Genomic DNA, 13,985 nt, shown 5'->3' on the forward strand with positions numbered 1-13,985 from the left:
GAATCTTCTGTGGATTTCAGAAGCTCATTTTTGAAACGTCTTCAGATCATATCAGTATCATTCAGGATATAACACATTTTGTTCCTTGAAAAGGAATGTCTGTTGCCTACTGGGGTGGATATTTCATAGAATCACCTTCAGCTGAAGGTCACAATGTGGAGTGTGGCCCTGGGGACTTCTTTGTCATCGTGATGCTCTTATAAACATCAGCCGGGCTGTTGTACTTATAAGGCTGAGCGTGGTTCTGTGACACTGCTTAGGCTGAAAATGTTGAATCATGGTGAGGCACAGAGAGCTTAGCTGTCAAGGACAGACATTTATAAAATAGGATTGGCACAACTGGCAAAGAAACTCTTGTTCTTCCCATAAAAGTCAAGAAGTCTTATAACTACACCTGTACTTCTCAGTCATGCATTACTATGTGTACTGGTCACGGCCTCGTCGACATTTTTTCTGAGATTAACCTTCCTCCTGTGTTCAGGGATGAGGTGCACGCAACCTCCAAGGGGAGACACTTTGATTAACAAACTTTCCAAACCTCCTTTCTGCGTGGGTCAGTCTCTCTTACACAAGCAGAATCCATAGCTGAAAATTAAAATATGTCTCTGCTATGCTACACCATGACTGCCTGAATAATTCAAGTTGCCCATAAGTGACCTGATTCTAAATGCTCTTATGTTATTTCAGAAGATAAACATGTTCCTTTCTCACAGTACACACATGCCCACTAGGAATTCTTGGACTGAAAACCCTGAATGAAGCATGTATTTGTCTGAAACATATGCTCATATTTAAAGGTTGTCAACGTCATCCAACAGAGATCAGTTCTTTCTATGGACCTTCTCATACCGCAGTGACTTTCCAAGAAAAGTAGGCTCTGTGTTTAAGCCTTCGCCCTTCTGCCTGCTCTCCTGAAATGACATCTCTCCCCCACGTTCCCACAAACACCTGAAGGTCATTTCCACTGCCCCTCCTGCCTCTCATGAGCCCCGTCCTCGTTCCATCCTGCTTGCATCTGCCCCAGCACTTGGTGGTCCATGGCTGCCGATATTCCCCATCCCCTTGGGTGTCCCGGATGCCTTTACAGCAGGAACAAGGTCTTGATGGCGCCCCTGGCTCCACTGTGACGACGCATGACCCGTGAGAGGAGCACGATGGGCTGCAGAATTCCCGATGGAGGGTGTAGAGCCCCCAAAGTGTCTTGCAACGACTGCTGCCACAGTTAGCACTGTGGAATTTAAAAATGTAGAGACTAATCCATCTTGGTCATCTACTGTGGCCAGGAATGTGCCTGACGTGACCCACTGCTAGCAGTTTCCCAGGTCTGGGTTTCCAAACTGTCGGGGAAGAAACAGCGCTTCTCCTGGCACCATTTTGCTTCACCATTTTGACATGCTTGGTGACGAACAGACTTCTGATTCTGCTCTGAGGTTTGCGGAAGTGACAGGTGAGCTTCAAGGCTTAAACATACCCCTTTATGTTCAACCACAGAAATTAACCTCCAGTTTTAATCAATGTTTGGTGCATCCTACACTTTCTAAATGATCTCTGCCTAGATGGACGGAGACTTACAAGACCAACCAGGTTATTTGCTCTACGTCTCTGCTTCCACTCACTCTTCCACTATCCCCCCACCCTCCCCAGGAGAGACACCATGGAGCTGGGCCCACAGTCCCCACCTGTACAGGTGTGCACCTCTGACACTCAGGTCCAGACAGCAGCGTTCCTGCCCTGGGGCCGCCACGCTGAACTTCAGATCCGTTCTTTGGGTGGCTTGGCCACACCCGTGCACTGGAAGCACAGCTTCTGAAGCTTTATATTTATCTGGCATTGGAATTTCTGCAGGATTAATAAGGACCAATCAGAAGAGTAGAATGGAGTAAGAAAATGTTGCCTTTTCTGGTTCCCAGGAACTGATGAAGAGTCTTGTATTTCTTCACCTAGGAGCAAACCTAGAGCAATCTCCGCCCTACACAATCCCTTTCTGTAGTTAAAAGCGACCTTGGCCAAGGGGAAGGGATGCTGAGTGTAGGTGGGTCCCAGGGTTTCAGAGGGCCTATGTTCAGGTGACTACTGGTAGAGCTGGCTCAAGGGAGCTGGTCAGCAATAAGATGTGATCAAGGTGTCACCCTTGACCCCTTTACTGAGTTCACTGCTGCTACAATATGCCCAGCAAATCATCTTGTCTAGAAACTTCAAATCAGTATACCTCTGCAGTCTCCGAACCAGACCAGACCAGAACTGGCATTTCATCCCCTTTCTGTCCTGTGAGGTGATAACAACGCCTGCGCTGGTGGGAAAATGCTAGTTTTAGTTTCAGGAAATTATGAAGGAAACTGTACAGATGAGACACCAGGGTCACAGCGCCCGACATGGACTCAGCAACCAGGCTTCCCGCGCACATTCTCCCCCATTCAGAACCAAACCAAACCAACACAGACGCCTCATTTCATGTATTCAGTAAGTGCAAGATGTTACCCCATAGCAAGCTCATCTTCTTCGAGAGAACTACAAAGCTTAGTGTTTTTTAAAGAAGGGAATTAGGAGATTTCTAAGTCTGATAAGAGTTTAGAAATGATTGCGCTTGATGTTGACAGTAATTAATTATATCGATTCATCAAAATCTCTGCAGTAAAACTTCCCAGAGTGCCCGGGATCCGTCCACCCACATGCTTAGTCCCTGGCGGGTGTCTTGCACTCGGCGTCACAGGGACTGGAAGAATGGAGCTTCCCAAGCAGTTCATAGGAAGACAGAGCCTTAGCTGATAATTCAACACGTTTCACGATTGTGTGGGCTAGATCATTTTAGATCTCGGCTCCCTGTTTTCAGTCATAAATTGTGTACACATTGCGGAAGGTAAGCCCTACGGAGATGAATGGGATGGAATCTCTACCCCAGTAAGCTCCTTTTAAAGAGTCTCCAACAAATGCTGGCTGACCTCCTGTTGGTCTGAGTGCCATGTTACATGGACAGTCACAAGACCACAAGTAGTCATGTAAAAGTCATCCGTTTAAAGGGCTTCAGTAAGGGTGAGTTCAGGCCTGGAGAAGCAGGGCAGAGATGGGGCCTCAGCGAGCAGGGAGCGGCCTGGGGGCAGGGCGGGGGTGTCGGGGGGACTCTGGTGATGAGTCTCCCCAGCCAGGGCAGGCTCTCTGCTGTGGTCCCCTGGTGCTGGGAGACTGTTTTAGTGACAGAACGTCACCAGGCTGGCGTGTGTGCACGCTGACCTTGGCTGCCTGTGGGAGAGGGACACGAGGAAGGCGGCCAGAGAGCTGGTGCCAGCAAAGATGAAGGTGGTGTCTGAGCCTGATGCCACGTCTAGGTCCCTAGTGCCTCCTGGGATAAGTGGCTTGCAGCTTAAAGACAGTGTGATTTGCTGCGGGGGGGGAGGAAGGAAGGGCTGGTGGGCAGAACTGAAAAAGACCAAATTTGCGGGAGTATCACCACGAAATGAGAGAGTGACAGAGAGCTAGGACACGCAGTGTATTGACATATAACATGATGCAACGACCCCTGAAACATATAAAGAACTCGCCTGCCAGCACAGGGGACGTCAGAGAGGCCGGCGGGCTGTGGTCGGTAGGGCCACACAGAGCTGGGCAGGACTGAAGCGACTCAGCGCGCCTGCACACATATGCTTTTTAAACGTATGCACGTAAATCTACGAATAGCATATATAGACATGTTTACATAATGGTACATAAGTATATGTGCATATGGACTGCAATTTCTCCAATTCCTAATACCTTCAAATAGACAGCATAGACCACGTCTGTGCTAAAACAATGCTGTCTCTGATGATTTTTCTTTCTGAATATCCATTCTTCAAGAAATAAAACTCCAGTCTTATTAACAGCTACTGTTTACTAAGTGCTCAATATGAGCTGGAAACTATGATAAGGACTTTATTTTAAAATTTATTTTCCTAGATGACCTGCATATCACATGCTGGAACTAAGTTGTTCTTGTCTGACGGCTAAGAACAGCGAGGCTCGCCTGAGATAAAGGAGTTCTCCACGGCAGCATAAAAGTGGAAGCCGCCGGAGGTGGGGGCTTGGCCACATGCCCTTTGGGAGCCCTCAGGCTCAGCGTGCAGGCACTGAGGATGGTGAAATCGATTTCTGACTTGGGATGAACCTCAGATTGTTTATTTGAGCTTCTCCCCGCCCGGGTGGGGAAAGAGAGCCGTGGATGGGGCAGTGACCTCGTCCACTTACAGGTATTGTTAGGGAGGACTGGAGCTAGAAACCCCACATCCTGCTTCCCAGAACTGCTCTTCTCATCACCCTAAAATCATCCTCAACATCGCGGGGAATTAGGGAGCAAGCACATGGTGGCTGAGACACAGTATGAAAACAGACGTTTGACCAAAGTGGGGAAGAAACCAATTCAAACGTCATTTTATACAGAATAGAAGCCCCACGGAAGTCATGCGTAATTTACTCCTCTGTGGATGGAACTGTTTATGTCTCTCCCTTAGGGACTGGTCACTCAGAAGTGCCAACAGTTCTTAATTTTGAGTCTCTTTGCTTCTTCCTTCTTGTCAAGGATTTGTGATTTCTTACTGAGATATTGAGAACCTAAAGCAGAGCTGAAAGATTTGGATCCACATGACTTCAGAGGTCTGTGGACACACCTTAACTGCACAAAAAGTAGTGTGTGTGCGTGTGTGCGCACGTGTGTGTGTCTGTGTTCACTTGGGTTGTGTCCTTACAAGTTCATTTTCTTGGGAGCTAATTCATGTTTTTATCAATTTTAAAGAAATGTACCCCAGATGACCTGTATACAGGTCAGGAAGCAATAGTTAGAACTGGACATGGAACAACAGACTGGTTCCAAATAGGAAAAGGAGTACGTCAAGGCTGTATATTGTCACCCTGCTTATTTAACTTCTATGCAGAGCACATCATGAGAAATGCTGGGCTGGATGAAGCACAAGCTGGAATCAACGTTGCTGGGAGAAATATCAATAACCTCAGATTTGCAGAAGACACCACTCTTATGGCAGAAAGTGAAGAAGAAGTAAAGAGCCTGTTGATGAAAGTGAAAGAGGAGAGTGAAAAAGTTGGCTTAAAGCTCAACATTCAGAAAACTAAGATCATGGCATCTGGTCCCATCACTTCATGGAAGATAGATAGGGAAACAGTGGAAACAGTGGCTGGCTTTATTTTGGAGGGGCTCCAAAATCACTGCAGATGGTGACTATAGCCATGAAATTAAAAGACGCTTGCTCTTTGGAAGGAAAGTTATGACCAACCTAGACACCATATTAAAAAGCAGAGACATTACTTTGCCAATAAAGGTCCATCTAGTCAAGGTTATGATTTTTCTAGTGGTCATGTATGGATGTGAGAGTTGGACTGTGAAGAAGGCTGAGCGCCGAAGAATTGATGCTTTTGAACTGTGGTGTTGGAGAAGACTCTTGAGAGTCCCTTGGACTGCAAGAAGATCCAGCCAGTCCATTGTAAAGGAGATCAGTCCTGGGTGTTCATTGGAGGGACTGATGTTGAAGCTGAAACTCCAATACTTTGGCCACCTCATGTGAAGAGTTGACTCCTTTGGAAAGACCCTGATGTTGGGAAAGATTGAGGGCAGGAGGAGAAGGGGACGACAGAGGATGAGATGGTTGGATGGTACCACTGACTCAATGGAGATGGGTTTGACTGGACTCTGGGAGATGGTAATGGACAGGGAGGCCTGGCGTGCTGCGATTCATGGGGTCACAAAGAGTCAGACGTGACTGAGCGACTGGACTGAACTGAACTGAAGCCCAGATGACAGGCAACTCTAGAGCATGGAGGCTTTCAGGCCAGTGAAGAGTCCCTGACAGAATAATGTCATTTTCTATAGTGACAATTTTGACAAAAAAGCTGAGCTTTACATTTAAACTGAAAGAAAATGGAGAGGTAAGTGTGAAAATGGTCTTGTAAGGCACTTTCTGCATTTGTAAGCAATTCTCCGAGAGCTTCTGGTGCAGGAGACGGGAAGCCCTCCCGTGGGTCACCAGGAGTGAGGGCGCCCGGAGGTGGGGCCGCCACACTCGCCTGTCCAGGCATCTGTCCGGTGTCTGCTCTGTCACTGTGCCTTCATGGGCGTCTGCACACACTTCCTCTCAAGACTGCTCCCTCCAGTGCTGGAGGGCTTCGATTACTAGGTAGTCACTTTCTTGAAGGGCACGATGCTACCTACGAGGGCTAAGCTTGTGTGTCTACTTGACTAGCCTGAGGGATGCACAGAGAGCTGGAGAAAGATGATTTCTGGGCATCTGCCAAGGCGTTTCCAGAGAAATTAGATCTGATTAGGTGGCGTGAGTAAAGGCGACACTCTGACCGATGTGGGGGGCATCACTCAGCCCTGAGGGCCTGAGCAGAAACAAAAGGGCAGAAAGTGTGAATCTGCTCCCTTGCTTGAGCTGGGACCTCTATCTTTTCCTTCCCTGGGGCATCAGTGCCCTGATTCTCCAGCCTCCAGATGTGGCCAGGGACTCTCACTAGAAGCTCCGGATCTCAGACCTTTGGGTTTAGACTGGAGCTGTCAAGACATCACAGGCTTCCCTGGGTCTGCCAGACTTGCAAATGGCCCTTCATACTCACAGCCTCCATAATCACAAGAGCCAATTCCCATGGTAAACGTATCTCTCTCTGTTCTCTCTATTCAACATCTACCTACCCATCCACCCGTCCATCCATCCATCCTACGGGCGCTGTTTTCCTGGAGAACACTGGCTCATCGGTTCGGTTCAGTTCATTCGCTCAGTCGTGTCCGACTCTTTGTGACCCCATGGATGCCAGGCCTCCCTGTCCATCACCAACTCCCAGAGTTTGCGGACTCATACCCTGAAACCGTTTGTCCTGGTTTCTCCTCCAGGATTAGATGGCACATCTGACAATGCGTCTTCCTCATGACAACCACCGCTGTGTCCACCTCCCTCCTGCTGTGGTCCTCAGCTTCTTCCCCTGATCCCCAAATGCCAAGTGTTCCGGTCTCCCACTGACATCTAACCAGATGGAGTCGGTTACCAGAGATGAGCCCTGACTGGCCCAAAGTAGTCAGGAAGGCACCATTTACCCTTTTCCTATCACTACACTTTCCTTTAAAAAGATTGTTAGAAACAATAGCTTACTTGGCGCTTATATCACACTGAAGGCTCATAACCAATAAAAAACCATTTTTTTTCCAGATGCTATCTTTAAACTGTGGCTTTTCCCCTAAGCCTCAAATGTCCAGTTATTTTTATGGACAAAATATAGCATTTTCTATTTGTCCGTAATATATGTTATTATTTGAGATTCATGGCTTTCTATCACAAGCCTCCTGGGACACCTGATGGAAAACTTATAGACAACAGTTCATAAGCCAGGTGGCAGAAGTCTGGTGGTGCACGACTGTAGCCACAATTTTGGCCACTTTTTATTTCTTATATCTATATTTGATCATATTGTTGCTTTCTTTTATCATTGGAATTCATATCTACCATTTGCTCCCTCACAGTTAGTTGACTATGGTTTTGGATATACTTGATCCCAAGATACGGTAAACTGAGAAAGAAGAAAGTGAGGCGTGTTCCTCATCCTTCTGAAGTCACTGTAGTTACTTTTGCTACTTCTAAGAAAGTTTATTCTCTGACTTTCTCTTATTATTCCTGTTTTCTGCCTCTTGTCTCCTTCTTTGATTCTCTTTCTTTCCTCCTTACTGTCTTTGAACTGCTATTTCCCTTGAAAAAGCATTTCAGGACCCTGGACAGAAGCGCAGGCTAACCGCTCATTCCCAGTCCTTCTGCCCTACCCAGAGCTCACGGTCCTGATCAAGAAGCACAGAGGTCTCTGGTTTGCTCTGATACTGTCCTTCATAAATACTTTTTTGAAGGACACTAGATGACATAGTGTTTTAATATATAATGCCGACCAGAGTGATATAGAGATGTCACCCAATTTAAACGTTATCATTTTATATTGGAAACAAAGTTTTATAGTAACTTGGAAATGGTGGTTGGTTTTTTTCCCCCTTGTTTCCTAGTCCAGTCCTAGTTCCTAGGAATTAGGATTTCCTAGTTCTTGATCCAGAAAATACAGCTTGCTCCATGTAAGGTAAAACTCTGACTTCATTAAACTCAACCTTCTGGAACCGAGAGAAGCCTCCAATGCTCTCCTAGGACAGGTTGGTATGAGAGCACACCTCATTCACAGCTGAGTTGTGGGCAGTACTGATGGATATCTGCAGGGCCTTCCTCACTGGGCCTTTGACTCCACGCACTTTATTTAAAATTCTTATCATTATCATTACTGAGGTAAAGTTGACATACGATGCTGGCACATAATATACTGGGTGTCAGGTTAAAACAGAATTCAAGATTTGTTTACATTGCAAAATGATCAGCATGGTACCTAGTTATCACCTGTCACCATGTATAGTTATGTTTTTTTTTTTTCTTGAGATGAGCCGTTTTAAGACTCACTCTCTTAGAAACTTCCAGATAAGCAGTACAGAATTATCAGTTACACCCATCGTGCTGCACCTTACATTCCCAGGATTTATTTACTTTATAGCTGAGCATCTACCTTTGAACCTTTCTCCAGTTTCACCGCCCCCCCCTCGACTCCCTGCCTCTGGCTACGGCCAATCTGTCCTCTGTGTCTGTGAGCTTGCTTTTTTGTTTGTTCTACGCCACACAATTAGGATCATGCGATTTTGTCTTTCTGCCTCCTTTCATTTAGCATCTTGCCCTCCAAGTCCACCAGTTTTGCCACAGATGGCAAGATTTCACTTTTTATGGCTAAATCCATTGTTTGTATACACCATATTTTCTTTATCCATTTCTCAGCTGGTGACACTCAGGCTGCTTCCGTATCTTGGCATTCCTATCGTAAATACTGCTGCAGTGAACGTGAGCGAGCGCTTGTCTTTTTGAAACGTCGTCTTCGTTTTCTTCAGTTAAATGCTCGTAAGTGGAACTGCTGGATCATATGCCGGTTCTGGTTGTAATGTTTTGAGGAACCGCCTTATGGGTTTATCAGATACATGATTTCCCAATATCCCCTCCCATCCAGTAGGCTGCCTTTTCATTCTGTTGAGACTTGCTTTGCTGTGCAGCTTTTTAGCCTGAAGAACAACTGATGTAAAGGACCTTGCCACCCCTGTTTTCTTCTTGGAGTTCTGTGGTTTCAGGTCTTCACATTTGGGGTTAATTTTTGTGTATTTAGTGTAAGAAGGTAGTAGTTTCGGTTTTTTGTGTGTAACTGTCAAATTTCCCCAAAACCATTCATTGAAGACTGTCCTTTCCCTTCATAAACTCTTGGCTCCTTTGTTGTAAATTCATTAACCATATACTCATGGGTTTAGTCTCTAATCTGTTCCATTGATCTATGCGTCTATTTTTTATATCAGTGCCACACTGGTTTGATTACCATAGCTCTGTAATATTTTTGAAATCAGGAAGCATGATACTGCCAGCCTTGCTCTTCTTCTCCAAGATGGCTTGGGTTATTCAATGTCCCTTGTGTTTCCATACAAATTTTAGGATTTTTAATCCATTTCTGTGACAACTGCTGCTGGAGTTGTGATACAGATTGCATTGAATCTGTAGAATTGCTTTGGGTAGTATGGACATGTTAATAATAATAATACTTCCAACTCATGAGTGTGAAATATTTTTCTATCTACTTGTATCTTCAATTTTTTTCATCAGTGACTTACGGGCAGTCTTTATTTAAATTAACTGGTTTGTATTTATTGTGGCTATGGCTCCATAACATACTCATAGGTTCCAAATATGTTATGTTCAATCATTTTCTGAGAAAAATGCATTAATATTTTTTAATTTTAAATACAGTATTATTCTCATGTATTTTTCTTCATATTGCTTTAACATGAAAAGACCAATAAGACATTTTAGATATTGATAATAATAAAAAGAATGGCTATAAGTTATTAGCTTCTTGTTCACTTATGAGAAATGGAATATTTTTCCCATGCAGATAAATCCCGTAAATAATCATTTTTATGGCTATCAAAATAATTCACAAATGCACAAATTGCTATCAATTCTCAGTCACACCACATACCATTTATTTCACCTATAAAACTTTCAGTTCAGTTCAGTTCAGTCGCTCAGTCGTGTCCGACTCTTTGTGACCCCATGAATCGCAGCACGCCAGGCCTCCCTGTCCATCACCAACTCCTGGAGTTCACTCAGACTCACGTCCATCGAGTCCGTGATGCCATCCAGCCATATAAAACTTTACTGCTTTTCTAATTAAACCCTCTCATGAATGGTATCAATAGAAAAGCCGGTGCCTCGTTCTCACATAGTAAATACTCACCTTCTTGGCTACTTCCTGCTATTACTGTCGACTCTGTGTACACATACGGCTTTGATGATCTTTCTGTGTGTCAATGTGTTCTCTGGATTTTCAGAATGGAGAAGAGAGTCTGAAAGGTAATTTAGATAGGATAAAAAGAGTGAACTCTGCATTTTATGTTTGCACAGTCTTCTCTGAGAATCAGGCTGATACACAGTGTGTTAGAAACGTACTACGTTGCAGATTCCACAATCACCTATTTAGAAATCCCAAATATTTCTGCAGACAAACTAGTAGAATTTCAAAACCAAGTTAGAAAGTTAACTAGTTTTGTTACCAGTCACAAAATCATATATGCCCAGATTAGATTCCTATATAGCAACAATAAACAGTAGAAAATAAAATTGATAATAGCATCAAACATATAAAAATAAGCAAAATCTCTACACTGAAAAGTATGCAGTATAATTGAGAGAAATTAAAATAGTAAGTATATGGAGAAATATACCACACTCATGCCTTGGAAACAATTCAGTATTAACTTCAATTTTCTCACACTGATTTGTAGATAGAACAAAATTACAGTTAAAGTTATAGCAGATTTTTTTAGAACTCTAAAAAATTGTTTCTAAAACTCATCTGGAGGGAAATTCCCTGGTGGTCCATTGGTTAGGATCTTGTTTTTCCACTGCAGAGGGCCCAGGTTCGCTCTCTGGTCATGGAACTAAGATCCTGCAAGCCGCATGGTCAAATAAATAAATGAATTAAAAAAAAAAAAACTCATGCAGAAATACAAATGGCTGAGGTAATAATGAAAGTAAATGAATATAACAGAAACTCTTAAGCTATCAGAAATCAGTTTGTATTATAAAGTTTGGAAATTAGGACAGAATGGGAGAATAGAAAAAAAAAAAAACCAATAGTGTAAAATAGAGCACAGAAACCAGCCCCACACATGAGACTTGCCTGATTTACGAAAACTGTGATCCTGCAGTATACACACACACACACACACACGCACACTATATATATCTACACACACACACACTATATATATATACACACACGCACGTGCACACACACGCACACTACACACACACACACACACAGGAAATTAATGTAATTAATGTTGTCCCCTACTTTACCAGTTCACAAAAAATAAATTTTTATGCACTGCAGATCTAAAAGTGAAATATTTAAAATAAATCTTTTAGAGGAAAATGATAGATTGTCTTTATGACTGAAAGTAGGCAAAGATTTCTTAAACAGAACAAAAGCTTGAAAATGAAATATGGATATACGTAACTGTAATGAAAGTAAGTACTGTTTGTCAAAATATATCACTAAAAGCATGGAAGGTAAACTATACGGAAAAGAAGGACTTGTGATACATCCATTTAACAAAAGACTCACACCCGGAACACGTAGAGATTGATTGAACAAATCAATAAGAAAATGACAAAAGAGCGAACAAAAAAATGGGCAAGCGACTTAAATAGATACTTTGCAAAAACATATCCAAATAGCCCATGAATGTATGAAAGGTGCTCAGCTTCATTTATCCTTGCTGCTGCTGAGTCACTTCAGTCGTGTCCGACTCTGTGTGACCCCAGAGACGGCAGCCCACCAGGCTCCCCCAACCCTGGGATTCTCCAGGCAAGAACACTGGAGTGGGTTGCCATTGCCTTCTCCAATGCAGGAAAGTGAAAAGTGAAAGTGAAGTCGCTCAGCCGTGTCCGACTTTTAGCGACCCCATGGACTGCAGCCCACCAGGCTCCTCTGTCCATGGGATTTTCCAAGCAAGAGTACTGGAGTGCCGTTTCCCATCTTTGACATAACTTTCCATTTTACCTTGTCTGATGGTTAACAATTACAAAATTAATTTGCATGTTTCATTTAACCTTATCCTTAGAAACATGCAAATTAATTTTGTAATTGTTAACCATCAGACAAGGTAAAATGGAAAGTTATGTCAAAGATGGGAAACGGCCAGAACTCTCAGACTTCTCCGGTGGGAGGATAAATTGGAACAACTTTGGAAAACAGCTGGGCCGTGGTACAATATCATCAGCAGCACTATTCATCACGCTAAACTCTGGAAAATCACCAACTGCCCAGCACCAGCACAGTGAACCTATAAGCTGTGAGCACCGCACTCTGGGACTCTGGTATGATGAGCACAGTCACGCCCAAACTGCAGGCCAGCGGCGTGGGTGACTTATAAACTCAGAGGCGCCAGATGTGGAGACCTCATGGTGTACAGCTCTCTCCTATATACCGGGAAGTGGCCAGAATCGACGGTGTGTGGGTCAGCATAGTGACTACCCTTGAGGCAGTGTGGTGGCCTAGAAGGGACACAGGTGTGGCTTCTGAGGTGCTGGTTACTTTGGTTCTTAGTTAAGTTTCTTGTATATACAGGTCTGTGTTCCGTTTGTGAAAATTCATTGCTTCATATGCTATATAACTATGATTTTATACTTTCATTAATGAATGTTATACTTCAATTAAAAAACCTCCCAAATTATGCCTCTTCACGTAAAACAATGTAACTTGAGGAAACTGATGATGCGTCAAAACCTTTAATTTCCAAACTGACTTTTGTGGCTGACTGAAGTTCAGAATTCTCAACTTTGCACCGTATGCTTGCTCACATTAGCCACCCCAGCTCAGTGATATTAATTCAAATTCCTAGAGAGTCTTCAATACAAAATTCACAAAACCTAGCTCTTTCTTATACTCTGTTTCCAAGGTTGCAATAAATTTTGGCGTGTCTTATGCTATGAAGAGAGGTGTTTTCTCGTGAAATCTCTGATCAACATAGTCCCCCTGATTGGAATGCATGTCACGGATGATATTTATGTAATCTGGGTTCTACTTGGGTCTTTGAAGACCACCTCGGTGAATATCAATTAAAGACAAAGTTTATCAGTGCCATTTTGGAAAAGCAGAGTTTATGAAACTGTGAGGAAATCTGAATATTTTGTAAATAAGAAGCTGTCCCTACTCACTGAGGCAGGTTTGGTCTTGAATTTCTGGCAGAACCCCACCCCTGCTGCTTCCCGTGTTTTGTCTTCCATCCTCACTGGGAGGTGTGTCTGGGCAGCTGCACCCTCCCACACTCCTGGTGGTGCCAGGTATGCCCGGGGCACGGATGATGGCCATGGGGCTGGGGTTCAGCCTACCTTCTGCATGCAGAACCCTGTGTCCTGGCGCGCGGTGGCCTTCACTTTAAGCCAGAGGTGGGGGTCTCGTCTTGGTTAAAAGGTATGGTGGGAGCTCGCCAGATCTTCTTTCCTTTGAACCAAATTTCTCTTCCTCAGTCTTTCTGTCCCAGAACTACTCTGTCCGTTTAAACTGCTGACTCCTAGACTCCTGGGAGCACAAAGCTCCCTCTGCCCAGGGCTTTTAAAGGGTCACCCTCTCCTGGTCCAGAATGGCCTTGCTGTCTATGAGCACCGCGCCCTGAGGGTGCCTCACAGGAATGCCGACCGCCGGTAGGTACAGCCTCTTCCACGTTTCACTGCACAGGTTGCCGGCTGACGCAGAAAACAACTCTGCCCTTGTTTCTTCGATTCTGTGGGTCTCTTTGCCTGCTCGGTCAGTCCTCCTGCTCTCGACCCATGTGCTCAAATGCACACTCACACGTGCTCACACACATTCACACCTCACACGTGTACCCCCTCACA

This window comes from Oryx dammah, unplaced genomic scaffold, assembly GCF_014754425.2.
Source record: "Oryx dammah isolate SB20612 unplaced genomic scaffold, SCBI_Odam_1.1 HiC_scaffold_1, whole genome shotgun sequence".
NCBI lineage: Eukaryota > Metazoa > Chordata > Mammalia > Artiodactyla > Bovidae > Oryx > Oryx dammah.